The sequence below is a fragment of the Musca domestica genome, unplaced genomic scaffold (genome assembly GCF_030504385.1).
Source record: "Musca domestica strain aabys unplaced genomic scaffold, Musca_domestica.polishedcontigs.V.1.1 17, whole genome shotgun sequence".
NCBI lineage: Eukaryota > Metazoa > Arthropoda > Insecta > Diptera > Muscidae > Musca > Musca domestica.
The window spans coordinates 1,303,993-1,320,109 of record NW_026712230.1 but is presented as its reverse complement, the minus strand read 5'-3'; the positions used below and the strand labels follow the sequence as shown (position 1 = coordinate 1,320,109).

Sequence of the window (16,117 nt, the reverse complement as noted above, 5' to 3'; positions counted from 1 at the left end):
GTTTTTGCACAAATACACAAGCAGTTTATATAACAAACGAATTGATCGGTGCTGATCACACAATGTTTTATAGCGCACCAGAACATTTTTTTTGCTCATGCAAAAAACCTAAATATCGTATTTATTTATTGGGTTTCCAAAGGAGAGGACAATAGAGTTCAAGTACTTATTTCTTAAATACCAAAATTGGTCTTTGTGACGTAGGCATCCCGTAGGGCCATTCCCGGAGAAGCGCTTGCTTGAGGTGATCGACACTTTGACATTTTTTAGTGTCATCCTTGCTTTCCAAAATACTCCAGACACAATAGTCCAACGGATTGGTATCCGAAGATTTTGGTGACGCTGGGAATGAAGCGTGCGCTGGAAATGAAGCGAAGAACCTCATTTTGTAACCATTCTTGGGTGGCGCGTGCTGAATCCTGTTGGAATGTGCAAGGTCTGCGACCAAAATGTTTGCGTGCCCTTCAGAATATTTTCGCGATAATATTCGGTATTTATTCTGATGCCATGGTCAATTAATACGAGCGGAGAGAGACTATCGGCTGCTATCACCATCACCATGGCTGGCGTTTGAGTTCTGGTGGCCAACCGAAGTTGCACATTTTCAGCTGACCTCTTCGGCAAGTAAACACAATCATTTTGTTTGTTTACAAACTGCCGAACAACGAATGTTTTCTCATCGGAGAAAACCAAATTCGGCAGTTCACCACTTTCGGCAAAGCGAAGCAACTCTTTAGCTCTATTGAGTCTATTTTCTTTCTGTTGCAGTGTAAGTTCATGCACTTTTTCGAATTTCAATGGCTCATTTTTTAATATTTTTCGAATGGAATATTGCGATATGTTCAGCTCACGAGCCATTTTTCGGGCACTGCGACGTGTGTTTCGATCAAGTCGCTTCTTTACTTTTCGAAACATTTCTGCTGATGTTGCTGTTTCTTCCGTCCACTCCTTTGACGTCGAGCTACACTTCCAGTATCATGGTAACGAGCGATGGTACGAGACACAAAAGATTTATTCACATTTAAATGCTGGAGTGCTCTAACGATAGTCACTTGTGGTTTTCCAGCCAAATATAAAGAAATCACACTATCACGGTTCAGATATTTCTATAACGTCTTTGCACAAGTTGCAACCGATTTGACTTGTAAGCTATCTGTACGCCGTAATATACACCCAATATTTTTGCTAAAATTTGTTCTGATTCAAATTGAGCTGCTATTCCTTTCGATTTAACCGTATATGCAGAAGAGAAGTAATGTGACAACAAATAAATTTATAAATTTTAGTCAACATTTTTCCGGTCAGTAACCACCAATTTTTGCTGACTGAAAAATTACATACACTTTACGAAAAGTTGCAAGAAAAATCTGAGAAATAGGAAAAATACTTAAGATCGGAGATTTTCGGTATTTTTATAGATTCCGACAGAAGGAAAATTGCTCAAGTCTGGGTCCCAGGCTAATACATACACATTGGGACTCTGGAACTGCTTTAATCTGAAATTGAATGATCAAATATAGGAGATATATCTAAATTTTAAGTTCGGGGACGCCTATATCAGGACCCATTTATCACACTGTTTCCTAGGTTTACCTTGAACGAATACAATGAAGTGGTTGGTTCATCATTTGAATAAAATTATATTGAATTCCAAATCAACGTTATAGTGTTGAGGTCACTTATAGTGTTTACATTGTTTTGTGAAGGTAAGAGTGCAGAACTTGCATGTATCAAAAAAAAAAAAAAAAAAAACATACATAGCACCATGTTCTCCCAGGTGGAGGGGTAGTATATTACTTTAATTTTATGTTTCGATATATTTTTGCATAAGTATTGATATCATCCTTATTTTAGAATATTCAATCAAATTTGAAAAATATCGGCCCTTACAAGGAGTTAAGAATCAAATTTACCAGTTTTTGTAAACGCATTCGATTTTTTCCAAAATTATCTAATGACTGTCGGGCATAACAAAATCAAACTCATCGCCTGATGGCCATCATAAATTATGATCTAATATATTAATGGCTTTTTAAATGCTGGTGCTACCGTCGAGTCCACTCATAATTGTATCCATACCTGAGTTCACAAAGAACGTAAAAGTAAATGATATTTTGTGTAGCGTTTGGAACAAAAGTAAAAAAAAAACAATCCTACGAAGAGAAATGACCTTAAAAATAATTTACAAATCAACTCACAACGATAGCACAATTCGCCAGGAAATTCAATTAAAATTTATATTAAAAATGATTGCCAAAAATGTTTACAAACAGAAATATAAAACAAATTTTGGGTGAAAGTCATGAAATATTGCTTCTGTCTGTATGACTTGGAATTTTATCTCAATGACTACAAGATGACTTTCTTAATATTGTACGGAGACAACAGAAAACACTTTCAGCCCTTCAACCAATTTCGAATTTGCTCAAAGCCAAATAAATGCAAAAAAATGGTCAACAAAACAGTTTGCCGAAGATAAATAATAAAAAGATTTTTTTCATGATTTCACTCGCAGAGGTGAGACAATTTTGGTTGTGTTGTTGTATTGTTTTTGGGATTATCTCAAACCTAAAGTTTTCTATTTTATGTGCTGTCCGTCGGGCGTTTAATGGAGAGAGAGCGGGATCGGGCAACGTTAATAGCACAATGACAATCCAAGTGTTAATTAATTTAGTTCATTAAATGAGTCATTCACGCGATATGCTAAAAACAGAATAGAAAATAATTGCTATAACAACAAAGGAACTTAAAAAAGTAGAAACGAAAAAACGGTATGGAGAAAAAACAATAAGAGTTTCTATACCAAGAGACGAATAGTAAACAATAGATCGAATAACCAGTTTTAAGTTGCTCAGAACTCTTTGAAGAAATCAGTCTTTTTTATTGGCTATCAAGTTTTTAACAGACGTGGACAGTAAAATAGCAGTATAGACAGATTTTTAGTGACTTCAAAACATATCCATATATCAACATCTTTAGAAATCTTTTACGAGTATTTATACCTTACAACACAACGATTCGAAATATTGGTACTACGATGTTATGCAGATCTTCTTATCTCGCCGAGTTGACTCGATCTAGCTGTATGTGCCCGTCCGTCTGTCCATGTTAATTTCTAATCATGCTACACGTCTCAATTATGTATAGTCCTATCCTCAGGAAATTTTGCATGGATTTCGGGTGAGGGTCAGAATAGGATCCTATTGTTGGGAAAGTTGATCGCAAAATATGATGAAATCATATCACCAAAAAGTGGTGATTTGGCATTAGTTCTACAGATAAAAATTATAGACTTATCGAATCATAAATTTGCGTGGGTTTAAAGTTTAGGATGAGGCAGAAGACTACCATTTTGTGTGGTCGTCGGCTAATATTTAATATTTCATTTTTGTTTGAAAGATGGCAAACGCAGAAATGCCATTCAAACCCATTTTGTCGTAGAGTCAACTGGCACAAAACTTAATTTCCTATGTAAAAAGTACAAGAAATGTCAGAATAGCAAATATTTCGGTTCCCGGGCCCAAATTGCATATTCAGCAAAAAATTCTAAATCGATTTAATGATGTCCATTTGTATGTATCTTAGAATCAACATACAGCACATAGAATTTGTCATAGTCGGAATGTGCTCTACCTCTGGTGGTAGAACATTTTCCATAATGCTCTACGTTTTTAAAAAGCCTTCATATTATGGTACCTTGGTGTTTCTATGATTTTCGCCTTACTTTCAAATAATAATTTCATGATACTCGCCCGACTGAACTTAATATATATACCCTAAAGCACAAGGTAATCAGGGTATTATATCTTTGTGCGTTTGTAACCGACAAAAGTTCCATTGTTCCTCTTGATGATCTGAATCACATTCTGAATCGATTTATGCATGTTCATCCGTCCGTCCGTCTGTCCATGTATTTTTCTTAACAAAGTACAGGTCGCATTTATTGCCCGATCCAAGTCATTTGTTTGACTCAAGGAACTCTGTTGAAATTGGAGATAATCAATCAAAATTTAGATATAGGTATCTTCGTTCGATTTGCCTTTTATTACGCATCAAACGTGTAATATCAGCCCAAATAGTATAGAATTTTGCACATACGACCTAATAAGTATGCCAAATTTGATCAAAATCGGTCCAGATATAGCTATAGCTCCTATATATATTGTTCATCCGATTTGTTATTTTTGTCCTCCGTCGCCGCAATACGCATTCTGTAACAGCGGCATATGGAGAAAAATATCAAATACAGCTCAGAAATACATTTGCTAAATTTTATCGGGATCGGTTCAGATTTGGATAAGCTCCCAAATATATCTTCGTCCGATTTGCCATTTATCACTAAATGTGTAATATTAGCCTTGGCACTTACGACCACATTAAGCCTAGAAACAAATATGTTCTCAAATATGTTCTCCACAGCACTAGTATGCACTCCTTAACAACGATATTCGTGGAAATATATGAAATACAGCTGAGAAATACTTTGGCCAAATTTTATCGAGATCGGTTCAGATTTGGATATAGCTCCCATAATTAACTTTATCCGATTTCAAGTTAGTTATGCACCAAATGGGTGATATAAGCCCGAATTGAAAAGGCACAAATGTCCCGACAAATTTAGTAGAAATTTGTTCAGAAGAGGATATTCCTCTCATATATTAGTTCTTTTGCACTTTAAATTATAACAATAATCATAGTTTGTATGAGTTAGCTCTCACAAATTCCTCATAAAAACATTTATTTGTTATGTGAAGCTCTAAAAATATGCTAAGTGGTGTAGGGTACCATAAAGACGGCCCCGTCCGACTTTAGGACCTTCTTTACTTGTTTTTACGTGTTGTATGCTCTCAGTTCAGTAGAGTACCTCATGGTCGGTTTGCCCAGAATAGGAATTTGAACGAAATAATGTTTATTTTTTAATATTATCTTTTCGGAATTACAAAATAGCTCCCCTGTACATTCATTACCAGCGCCAGTGCTAGCAAACATCACTCCTCCGTTGGGCTGTCGAGTTTCAGTGTTTGAGGTTAGTTTTTCTCTCTTAATAACCTTAATTATACGCATTATTAAATACCTACAACATACATATTTTAGTTCATGACTTCAATTATCTGGTCGACGCTGTGAAATTACCTCAGAGTACAGACAAGCGTACATGACACACATTTTGATCTCTGCTGTTCCATTTAAATTAAGCCCAGCGACCCTGTGTGCGTGTGTGTGTGTGGCGTATAGTTCTTTCGACATTCTGGATGTTTGATTCAAATCACTTTATTTTTGTACAACAAAAAAAGTCTAGCTCAAGTACTTTTGAGTTAAGATTTTTTGGGGATGCTGATGTCATGACTTCTGCTGTTTCTTATTAAAGTTACCGCCATACACAAAATTGACTGAATGTGCACACGAACTTTCCCAAATAATTAGTCTACTCGGTAAAGCTCTACTCGTGTAGTGATATAATTATTTGTGAACTACGTTCTGATTCAGCCCGTAGTTTGCATATGACTCTGCTCTCCACAATGAATTGAATTATTCGTTGGTTATGTTGAATATTCAATTTAGGGACCAGCCGACAAACAAACTTGCATGCAACTATGGCGACAACAATTACCATAGATCCATTCATGCGTGATGTTGTGTTGTTGGAGTCGGAGTCGTAAATCACATAAAAACATCATTTGACGACAATGATTTGCACGAATGATTTACATGTGACTCTTTCGCAAGAAGCGCGCGAAGCATTATTTCCATATGTGTTTATTCTTGGAAAATTGTGGGGAACAATGAGAGCAATAAAATCAATCAATTAATGAAATAAATAATGTAATAAAAGTTAGTGTAAATGTGATAACTGTTTCTTTGTTACATGGATAAGGAGACGAATTAAAATATCTGCAGAGAATCACTGTCTAAATCAAATCCTGCATATTCGGATGTACATCTGTCTGTCTGTTAAAATATCCTTGTAATCAAAGTACCAGCTTCGGTTTTTGTTTGTTGTATGCCAAATGCGTACGGAGTAAATATAATTATAAAAGCTTCTATTTCGAAGAATCTTCCAAATGTGTTCGGAGTGAATATAATTATAGAAGCTTCTATTTAGAAATTGAACAAAATCTCTTTAGATATATCTCCCACATAAATATTCCAATATATTTCATATTTTAAGCCGACGAAATCTTTAATATGCACTAGAAGATATTAATCTTCGATACAAGATGTAAAATTTGGTTGAAATCGGTTGAGATTTAGATATAGAGCTTTATATTTAGATAAAGGTTATGTTTGTAAAATTCGGTTGAATTTTAGATCATACGATTAAATTTCGATCATAAAGTCTGTAAAATTCATAATAGCATCATTTTTGTTAAGAAAGAACTACACGGCTTAAAAATAGCGTCAAATTTAGTTGAAATAAATTGAGATAAAAATATAGCTCTAAATTAATTTTCGGTTTCAAATTTATACCACACGTAATCCGAAATACACACTAATTTACGATCATAATTGATACTATTTACTTTGCATACATTTCTAATGGGGTATCAGAGTACGATGTAGTCCTTGATTGCGACATAGATAGTTCAGATTTGACTGAGATGTCTAGGTATCAAGTAGATTCGATTTCAGAATGAAATCTTTGGTGTTAAATAGTTTGATTGTCAAAGTCAAAAATATATAATTATTTTTCAATGATTATTCAATTTTGAAATTCTTATATTTTTAAGAAATATTGCTTTAATTTGGCACTTTACGTCGAAAGCGAATTGGAACCCATTAAAAGATTATTAGACTCACACAATATCTAACCACAATTTAGTTGTTTGGATGTCCTAATTTAAACCTGGCCCGCCGTAATTTACCGTTTTTTGGTTGCCAAATCATTGGATATAAACGATTCAATTGTTCTAAGAAGTATGTCAATTAACTCCAACGACAGTTTCTTCATCATTTTTAAATTAACAAGTAAAAAAACTTCCAGTTCGGCCGCGCCAAAATTTTTTAAACCCTCCACCTTTGGTAAAGAAAATAATTTTATATTTTAAAAGTATGTGATTTGAAACGTGTTCCACTTTAAACTACATATACCAGTAAGATCATTTGGATAATGCTGTTAAGTTTTAAGAAAACCATAAAGTGGGTAAAAGAGGCCGTTATATTGGGGCTATACGGGGGTAAACGGGAATTCCCATAGACAATTTTATACTTCAAGGATTGTCATCTATCAAATCTTCTTAAATACCAAGATTAACACAACCCGCGGATATCGGTAGGTAACGTTATATGGGGGCTATACAAAAACGTGGACCAATAAATACAATGTTTCTCCACCGGAGCTAGAACCCATTATTACCTACAAATACCAATTTTTAGATAAATCCGTGAAAAAATGTGGCGAAAATCATCAAAATACCGAATATTGGGAGGTACCGTTACATGGGGGCTATACGAAAACGTGGATCGATATATCTCATTTACAATAACAACCACCCTGGACACAATACAAATTGTTGTGCCAAATTTTGAGGCTCTACGTCAAATAATGTGGGCTTCATTGTGATTTCAACAGACAGACGTACTGAGAGACACACGGACGGACAGTATGTTGCAAACAGAATGACAATGTTAATATACCCTCCTTTTCAAGGTGGGGAGTATAATGAGGGCAGAAGGCATATTTCGGACGTACTTGAAATATCTTTGCGACAACTTTGTTTCTACGAATCGTAGGAGAACTAAGCAAATTATATCGAGTAGGCGTTGAGGGACAGTTGGAGCACAAATCATTCCGGTGGAAATTTAAGGCATAACCGCCATTACATAACTACTTAAAAATGCCCTCATTACAGATATACAATAACTTTATCGCTGTTCGATCAACCGAACTCCTTCTGTTGTGTTATTCATTTCTTTCTTTTGTATTGACATCCAGTCGCATTTCAGTAAAACTACCTACCAATTCAACTTTCTTAACTTAATTGCCTAATCGCTGCTATCAACTCTTTTAACATATCCGGTTTTTGGACATGCAATAACCTGGGTTGTTATTGTTTTGTACATGTTATTTAAATGTAACGACAACAACAACAACATATGACAGATTGGTTTGTCGATAGTCGTATTGCTCAATTTGTTTTGTTGTTAATAGATTATTTTTAAACCATTTGAATTTATTAGGAGTTTCAGGAAATTAGAGATGACTACATTCATTAATCATTTGTTGGATTGACAGATATCAACTATGGTTAAATGCAATGATATTATAGTTAAACTACAGACATAATGTTACTTCTGATGTCGGAAGATGTACCATTGGTACCCATGAATGTTACTTCATATCGGAATACAAAATGTAATAATGCCAAAAATTTCATTACATTTTCATAATGACATAACTGGGTTAGGCCCAAGCCCAAGTAATTTGATATTGCAACACGAGTCTTCACTCCCCTCTTTTGGATAGAGTTAGTAACAATTTTTTTTCTCATTGAGCATAAACGTTCAACTACTCCTTTAAAATTTAATTTCAAATTTCAATCAATTTTATTAGTTGCCTAGCTAAAAGATATACAGACATATTGTTAAAAAGCTTAAGAAAAAAAAAAACACAACACCTATTTGCCGTGAGCAACAACCTCAGATAATTCAAGGTCCAATATCTCCATCATCTTGACTAGATCTCATGAAAAAAAATGCTTCTACAAATGTTGGAGCTAGTCAAGAAATCTCCATTAAATAAAAATCTTAAACAGCAAACAACTTCATGCTCAACGCAATGCAACGCCCGTTCGCAGCGCATATTTGTAGCTTATTAAATATCAATGGATGCATGTTGTTCACTGGCTGGCTAACTGACTGACAGACTGGTTGTTGTTTTTGTTGTTCCATATTCAAACTTTATTTTTTATTACTGCGACAACAAAGAGATGAAGTGGAGTCATTGCCATTGCTAAGCTACAAAAGTTTTCCATGAATACTCATCCAACCGTTCCCAGACGATGACAGCCAAACTATGCAGCCATCGAAGAGAAGGGGGGAGGAGTAGACAACTATACAAAACATACAAGACAACAACGGCGACGTCTTCAGAGTGAGTCATGCGATTGAACCTAGTGGCAGTCTGTGTTCACATATTGTATGTAAACGTTAAAAAATTTTGGTAGAAGTTAATACAAAAAGTGAAAAAGACTAAAATACGAGGGTTGAAATACAAAACATTGTACATCACTTTTCTATTGTAATAAAAATAAATATTATTATATGTATAGCCCCCGTTTTTTATTAAAACTTACAAACTCTTTATTGTGCATTGGTATTTTACAAATTTTTTTTCTGCTTGCTTCTAATTAAAACATTGATGATGATGGTAAATAAAAGTCAAAAGACATTTTCGAAAATAGAAACAAATTAAAAAGTATCGGTCGGTTTTGCCTACAGATGTATAACCACAGCCAATATTCGACAATTTAAATATATTTTGACTTCTGTTATAATTCTTCAAATTGTTGACCCTCTATGGAGTAGGTTCATAACATAAATATTACCACGTTTGGGCTATACTGGTGACTTTCTCTACTTTATGTGAGATATGTGATAATTTTTAAGAAATGTCCGTTCCATTTTCATACTTCATCTAATTCAAATAAAGTATATTGGTATGGGCAAAATTACAAGAAAATCGAACAATTATATCCAATTTTATGCGAAAACATAAATCCCATATTCATATTGGATTTCTGATTAAGAGAAATATTTAGATATAGCAAGTTGTTGTTTTGCAAGTTATGACAGATAAAAGTATTGAAAACCGTGACCCTTTGTGGATGAGGTAACAGAAGGGGTTCGCAGATATATATCATCTTCACAACAGATATTGTATTAGCAAATATGTTTGTTGGTGTGAAATTTGAGGAGAGTTGGGTGCTTATTTCGCTTTCTTTGAACGTTTTGTTTTTCAAAATCTTGAACCCTATGTGGGGCAGGTAGCAAAAGAAATGGTGGAGTATCTAAATCAGATCTCCGAAAAATTCGTTCAAATTCGAGTAAAGTGTGTAACTCGTTCGAAGTCGAGCAGGAAACGAAAGAAACTCAAACGCATTAAAAAACATTGTCGTTAATCTGTACCAACAAAGCATGTAAAAGTGTTGTTGCTTTTGTGCACAAAATCCACCCGTCCTATGATCATACTGTTTTTCTCTTCTTTGATTTTGTACATGATCCCCCCTCTCTCACAGTTCACAGCAACATCAAAACCGATTTGCTGGTACACACATACATGCATACACACATCAGTAGACAGAATATTTTTTCGAAGCTATTTCACTCTTAGATCAAGCTCTCAATCTATTTCGAGCGATATTCACTCTAATTTTTGAAATAGGAGAACAAGACTCGAAAGCGCACCCTTACAAAGCAATCCCGCTCGCGAGCAATTTTTACTCCCAACTGAAAACGAGCAAAAGTGTACGATAATTCAAAAAATTGATTCCAGAGAGCAAATTTTGACAGTGCTGTACCAAGTACGCTTGTTGTCTTTGTATGTAAAACTATAGATCTTTAAATATCTTTTCTATTTAAATTTACTTAGTAAATTTCGTATACGTCTTGCAAAAAAGCAATAATGTCTACTAGGAAGTGAAAGTAAAATTCTGACAGTTGAGTTTTGAAAATTTACGGGATGATACTGGGAATAAATGTTCAGTACTATTCAGCGAATTTGATTTGTTGTTCCTCGATCAGCTGTTTTAGGGTAAGCTACTTATGCTTAGGACAGATGTGCATAAACTTCTCTTCAAGATATTTTTTTACCGATTTTACCGACTTTTAGTTATTTGATTTGTTTTCAACATAACATTCTTATAATTTAGTGAAAAAAAAAAACTTTTTTTTTAAATTGAAGAAAATTTGTAATTTGTGTACCCTTAACTGCAACACTCAGTGGTGGTTCCGTCCTCAACTTTGGCAAAACACCTCGTTATTGTAAAGGTGCAGAGGGAGGGCGACGTTGCATTGATTACACTTTTTTAACGAAATAAAGCGGTTTTTGTGCTTTACTTTTGGAATTTTTTGACCACAAAAAATAATGGCACGAGCAGAAGCACAGTCTGCTGGCCTGCCTTTGTTTTGGAAGTCTTTTGTTTCCCAAAACAAAGAAAAGCAAATCTCCTTCTTGCGTTGCTTCCAAAAAACCCAAAAACAACAAAAAAAGAACTGAAGAGGTTAAAATCAAAGTGCACACATACCATATGGGCTTCGTTCGGTAAACAAACCGAAATGTTTGCTTTTTAGGTCTTACCCCCCAAAAAAACGTATGCAGTCCTTGACTCATCATTTGGAGGAAGCAGAAAAAGTACTGCTGTAAATCATAAAGCATAAAATCTTGTTTTGGCACAGAATGTCACTCACTTTGTTTGTTTTTGATGTTTTTTCCATTCCGTTGCCACATGGAAGACGGGCGATAAGTGTGGCAGTTGTGTGTTTCAAATTATTTGCCAGAATTTTAATGGGAACCGAATTTTATTCTGCATAACTGTAAACTGCACTGGTCCGTCTGCATGCAAGTATTTCAACTTGCCTAAACAGAATGTAGAAAGTATGACTCATCTGAGGGAATACACATTCCGATAATGGCATGGGAGGGATAAGCAGTTTATATAACAACTACATCCGTTACCAAGGACGGACTATCGATGACAGCCTTAAATTAGATTTGTTTCTCAAAAGGAAATTAAGACTTAGAAGCAGTTCGTTTGGAAATATATTGTCTTCCTCGATAAAGAGAAGGGAAGAACAAACCTACCTAACACAATGCGAGTTTCTTTTCACACATTAAAGAGAGCAATGAAAAAGTGATATTTTTAGACAAATGTACGTTGATGAATGCGGACAGATGATGTTCGTATGTATAATTATGTGTTGTGTGTAGCCGCCTGTTTTGAAATCTATCACCAAGGGTCATCAAACTTTGGAGGCATCGTCGATGTTGACGCAATAATTGTGTAGTTGTGAATTAATATTCGCCAACTTGACGTGCAAAGTCTTGGGCCTATAATCAAAACAATAACAACACAACAAACAATGTTAGCAATTTCGCACATGGAATGAAATTTTGGCAAGCATTTCTGTTTACACACAGTGCAGATGTATAGAATAGGAACAATCTCTAGATAAAAAGCGCGCTACAGTCATCTATGTACAATAGTGTTGGGGTTTAGAACTTGAGATACTTTAAATTGTATTATTGGGGAATTATGTTTCATATTTTTATACCCTCCACCTTGAAAAGGAGGGTATATTAACATTGGCATTCTGTTTGTAATATCGCTAAATATTCGTCGTAGGCCCTATAAATATTCATGTTCACCATATAATTGTAAGTCGCTTTAACAATGTCAGCCTGTATGTCTGTGCGTCTGTTGAAATCACTATACAGCCCACATTATTTGACATCAAAATTTGGTAGAACAATTTGTATTGTGTCTAGGATGGTTGGTATTGAAAATGATATATATCGTATACCGTTTTGGTATAGCCGCCGACGATTTTGGCACATTTTTCCACGGATTTGTCTAAAAATTGGAATTTGTAGGGCATAATGGGTTCTACCTCCGGCGGCAGAACATTGAATATATAAGTCCACGCTTTCCTATAGCCGCCATATAATGGTACCCACTGATATTCGGTATTTTGATAATCCTTGTCACATTTACCACGTATTTTTTTTTTCAAATTTGGCTTTAAGACTTGCAATAGATAACATTCCTTGTTGTAGTGTAAAGTTGTCCAAATGGGTATCCTTTTTGGTATGGCCCCATATAACTGATTTTGTTTTTTTATTTTTGAAAAGTTTAACTGCATGATCCAAATGGTCTTACTGGTATTTATATTTTAAAGTGGAACACGCTTGAATTAAGATACTTCTATATAAAAATGTTTCTTTACCCAATGGTGCAGGGTATTAAAAGTGTTTTACCTATTTTTTTTTTTATTTCTTATATTGGGTAGGCCTTATCCCACCTCGTCGGAAACCATATAACGTATATATATATATATATTCACTATCCACGTACAATTCTATATATCAATCACAATAGAGCCCGCAATAATAAAGATAGAACTTTGAAATTTTGCACAGGTACAGAATTAATCAGTCCACATTTAGGTGTAAATTACGGTATATTGGAGGATTGTGTCTAAATTTTCAGCCAACTCAACTGGTCACTGTGAGTAGTTTAATTTCTTTAGGTATTGTTTTTGATATAGCCTTCATACAATGGTTCCATCTGATCAAAGTTTGGCCTTAACTTCCACCAAAATCATACTTTGGGTTCTACTCTCAGAAAATAAGCAACACAAGTATAGCCCCCATACGAAGGAACTTTCCCACCTTAGGAATTTTGAGGAAAAACGGTTTGGTGATAAGTCAAAATTTCTCATGACGGATGTTATAAATAGATCGGTCCAGATCTACTTTAAGTATTTTCTACCAATTTTTATTCAATGATGGAAAAAACTTTTTTTCCTGCTTTTAATAAATTGAATTTTGCTGCATCCAAAATCCGCAAAATCTCTTCTGATTGGATCTTAAGATATGATTTTACATACAGAAGAATAATTCAAAAGTAGATTTGCTTGGGAGAACTGTGAAAGAACTCAGATTTATGTTTGGTCATACCGTTTTAGCTTTATTTGCTAAAGAGATTAGCAAAATTCCAATCAGCAGACACAGTACAAGATACAAAATCATTTAAAAACCATAGCCTGACGAGGATTTCCAAAACTGGTCCGTAGCCATTTTTTTTTAAAAACGTTCCTTATTAAACTCCTATCGTAGTGAAAGAAAATTCCATCCATCACATTTCTTATAATAATTTTAATAAATGATAATGATTTTCTCGCACCTTTTGTGTTCAGAAAGTTCCTAAAGCGCTTCTTGAGTTCATCGACGAAGCTCATTTTTGGCTAAATGGGTACGTAAATAGGCAGTCGATTTTGTCGATTTTGATGTGAAGATCAGCCGTAAGCATTGTAAAAGCTACCAAGACATCCATTTATCGTATCATTGGACCGCACTTCTTCTAATCGTAACGTAAGTAACGTTGAGCCTTACCGTGAGATGAGTTCCCATAACGAAACAATTGGACGCCTAAATTATGCCATTTATCGCCTTTAGACTATTTCCAGAATTTTATTTAGTTTCATATAGCTCTTTCATAAACAATTGTTCTACAAAGAATTTTAAATTATCGTGAAATATACAACGTAAAAGAATTTCTTTTAAAAATGCATATTACCTACTTATAAATATTTATATAAAAATATCAATTACCAATGTTTATGCAGAAACGTTAATAATAATATTTATTTATACTGTTTTTATTTATGAGAAATATTTTCTTTTGTTTTTTTTTTTTTTATTTTCGATTGCAATGATTTTTAGTATTGCATGTTAACATTTTCTTTTTGCTTCAGGCATAAAGTCTCCCCAACCTATATAAATACATATGTTCGAACATACATACACATGTATATCTAAATATTGAATATCATCCCCGTCTCAACGGTGATTTAGCATCTGTTTAATGGCACTTCAAAACGCTCTACTCATTTCTAATTTAAATGTCAACAAATGAAATGTCAGACCAAATTTCGGTTGAACTCCATCAAATTTGGGGGCATTTTCCATTTCATCGCCTCCACCACCACCACCATCGATCGATTTGTCCACGTCTGTTCGAATATGTTTCTTGAACATGACATGTTGCACCAGACGTCGTCACATGACGATGTTGTGTTTAACGGTCACCGCACACACTCCCATGTGTTTTATGTACGCGTACACACATATGTACATAATGCATAAGTTGCATACATGCGCGTGTGTATGTTGGTGAGTATATAACAAACATCCATGTGTCTGTGTATGTGTCATTGTCGATCTGATAAAACACGAGTTTTGTTGGCGGTAATAAAAACTCTTGGCAGCTTTATTTATTGTCTTTTTGTCCCCCCCGATCAGGCAATAGCTGACATTTTGTTGTTAATTTTATTTCCACTTTTAAGGCACGGATGCGAGGAGTAGCGGATGGACTTTGAATTGATTTGAAAAATGAAACGAATGACACTGAATTTGTCATTGGAACTGCTCATGGGAGTAACAAACAAGAGTAGATGTTTGTCGTGCAGACAGAGAAGAGATTATCAAATACGACATGATTTTGTATTTGAAAAATCTAGCAGACATCTCAACATTTTGGGAGTGACACTTTGGTTGTCTATTCTTTCGAGGGCACTTTATTGAAAAAACACGAACAAAAAAATTATCCGCCACTCAGGAATGGACATAAACATACAGCAAGGAATGAAAGGCAACAACATTTCAACTTGGTATTTAAAATGTGTGCATTTATTAATTTTTTTTAAGAAAATCTTTAAAAACATCTGTGTTGAGATTAATATCAAATATTCAATACAAATTAGCTTACTAAACTATGCACTGGTCTAAAGAGGTGGCAGCAACATAGACGAAAAAACGATCATTAGAGTAGAGAAATAAAATGAAACTGGGAAGACGCTAGTAGTCTATATATTAAAATGAATTAATATTTATTTTATTAAAAAATATGTCCCAAGTGTCTTTACCTTTGGTCCAAAACTATTAGATTTTCATTCCTATTGCGTAGTACTCATAGCAATATTTAACATGTGTATATTTTTATTTGCATGAGGAGTCAATTTCCAAATTTAATAGGGTTTGCCCTTGGGCCAAACAAATTTTTCGTGCAAGGTTTCATCGTAATTGGGCAATAAATGCGACCTGTACTTTGTTTACAAAAATACATGGACAGACGGACGGACATGCATAAATCGACTCAGAATGTGAATCTATGCAGATATCAAAAGAAACTATAGGTCTAACTCACTTCCTGTACCACCCTGACTATAGGTCTAACTCACTTCCTGCTACACCCTGACCGTTTCTGGTTTAAAACACAACCAAGATCGTTGTTATTTATTTTTTCAATACCAATGGAAGGAACATTGCAAAAACTATCTATGTTTGATGATGCGGTTTATGCATTGGCAGGATTGGACCGAAAAACTTCATGGATTCTGC

General features: G+C 34.6%; 1 protein-coding gene across 1 annotated transcript in view; it reads right to left on the bottom strand.

Moving 5' to 3' along the window:
- Positions 1–16,117, bottom strand: part of LOC131801560 (integrin alpha-PS3-like) — a 40,135-nt gene that overhangs the window by 11,664 nt on the left and 12,354 nt on the right. The gene's annotated exons all lie outside the window — the stretch shown is intronic.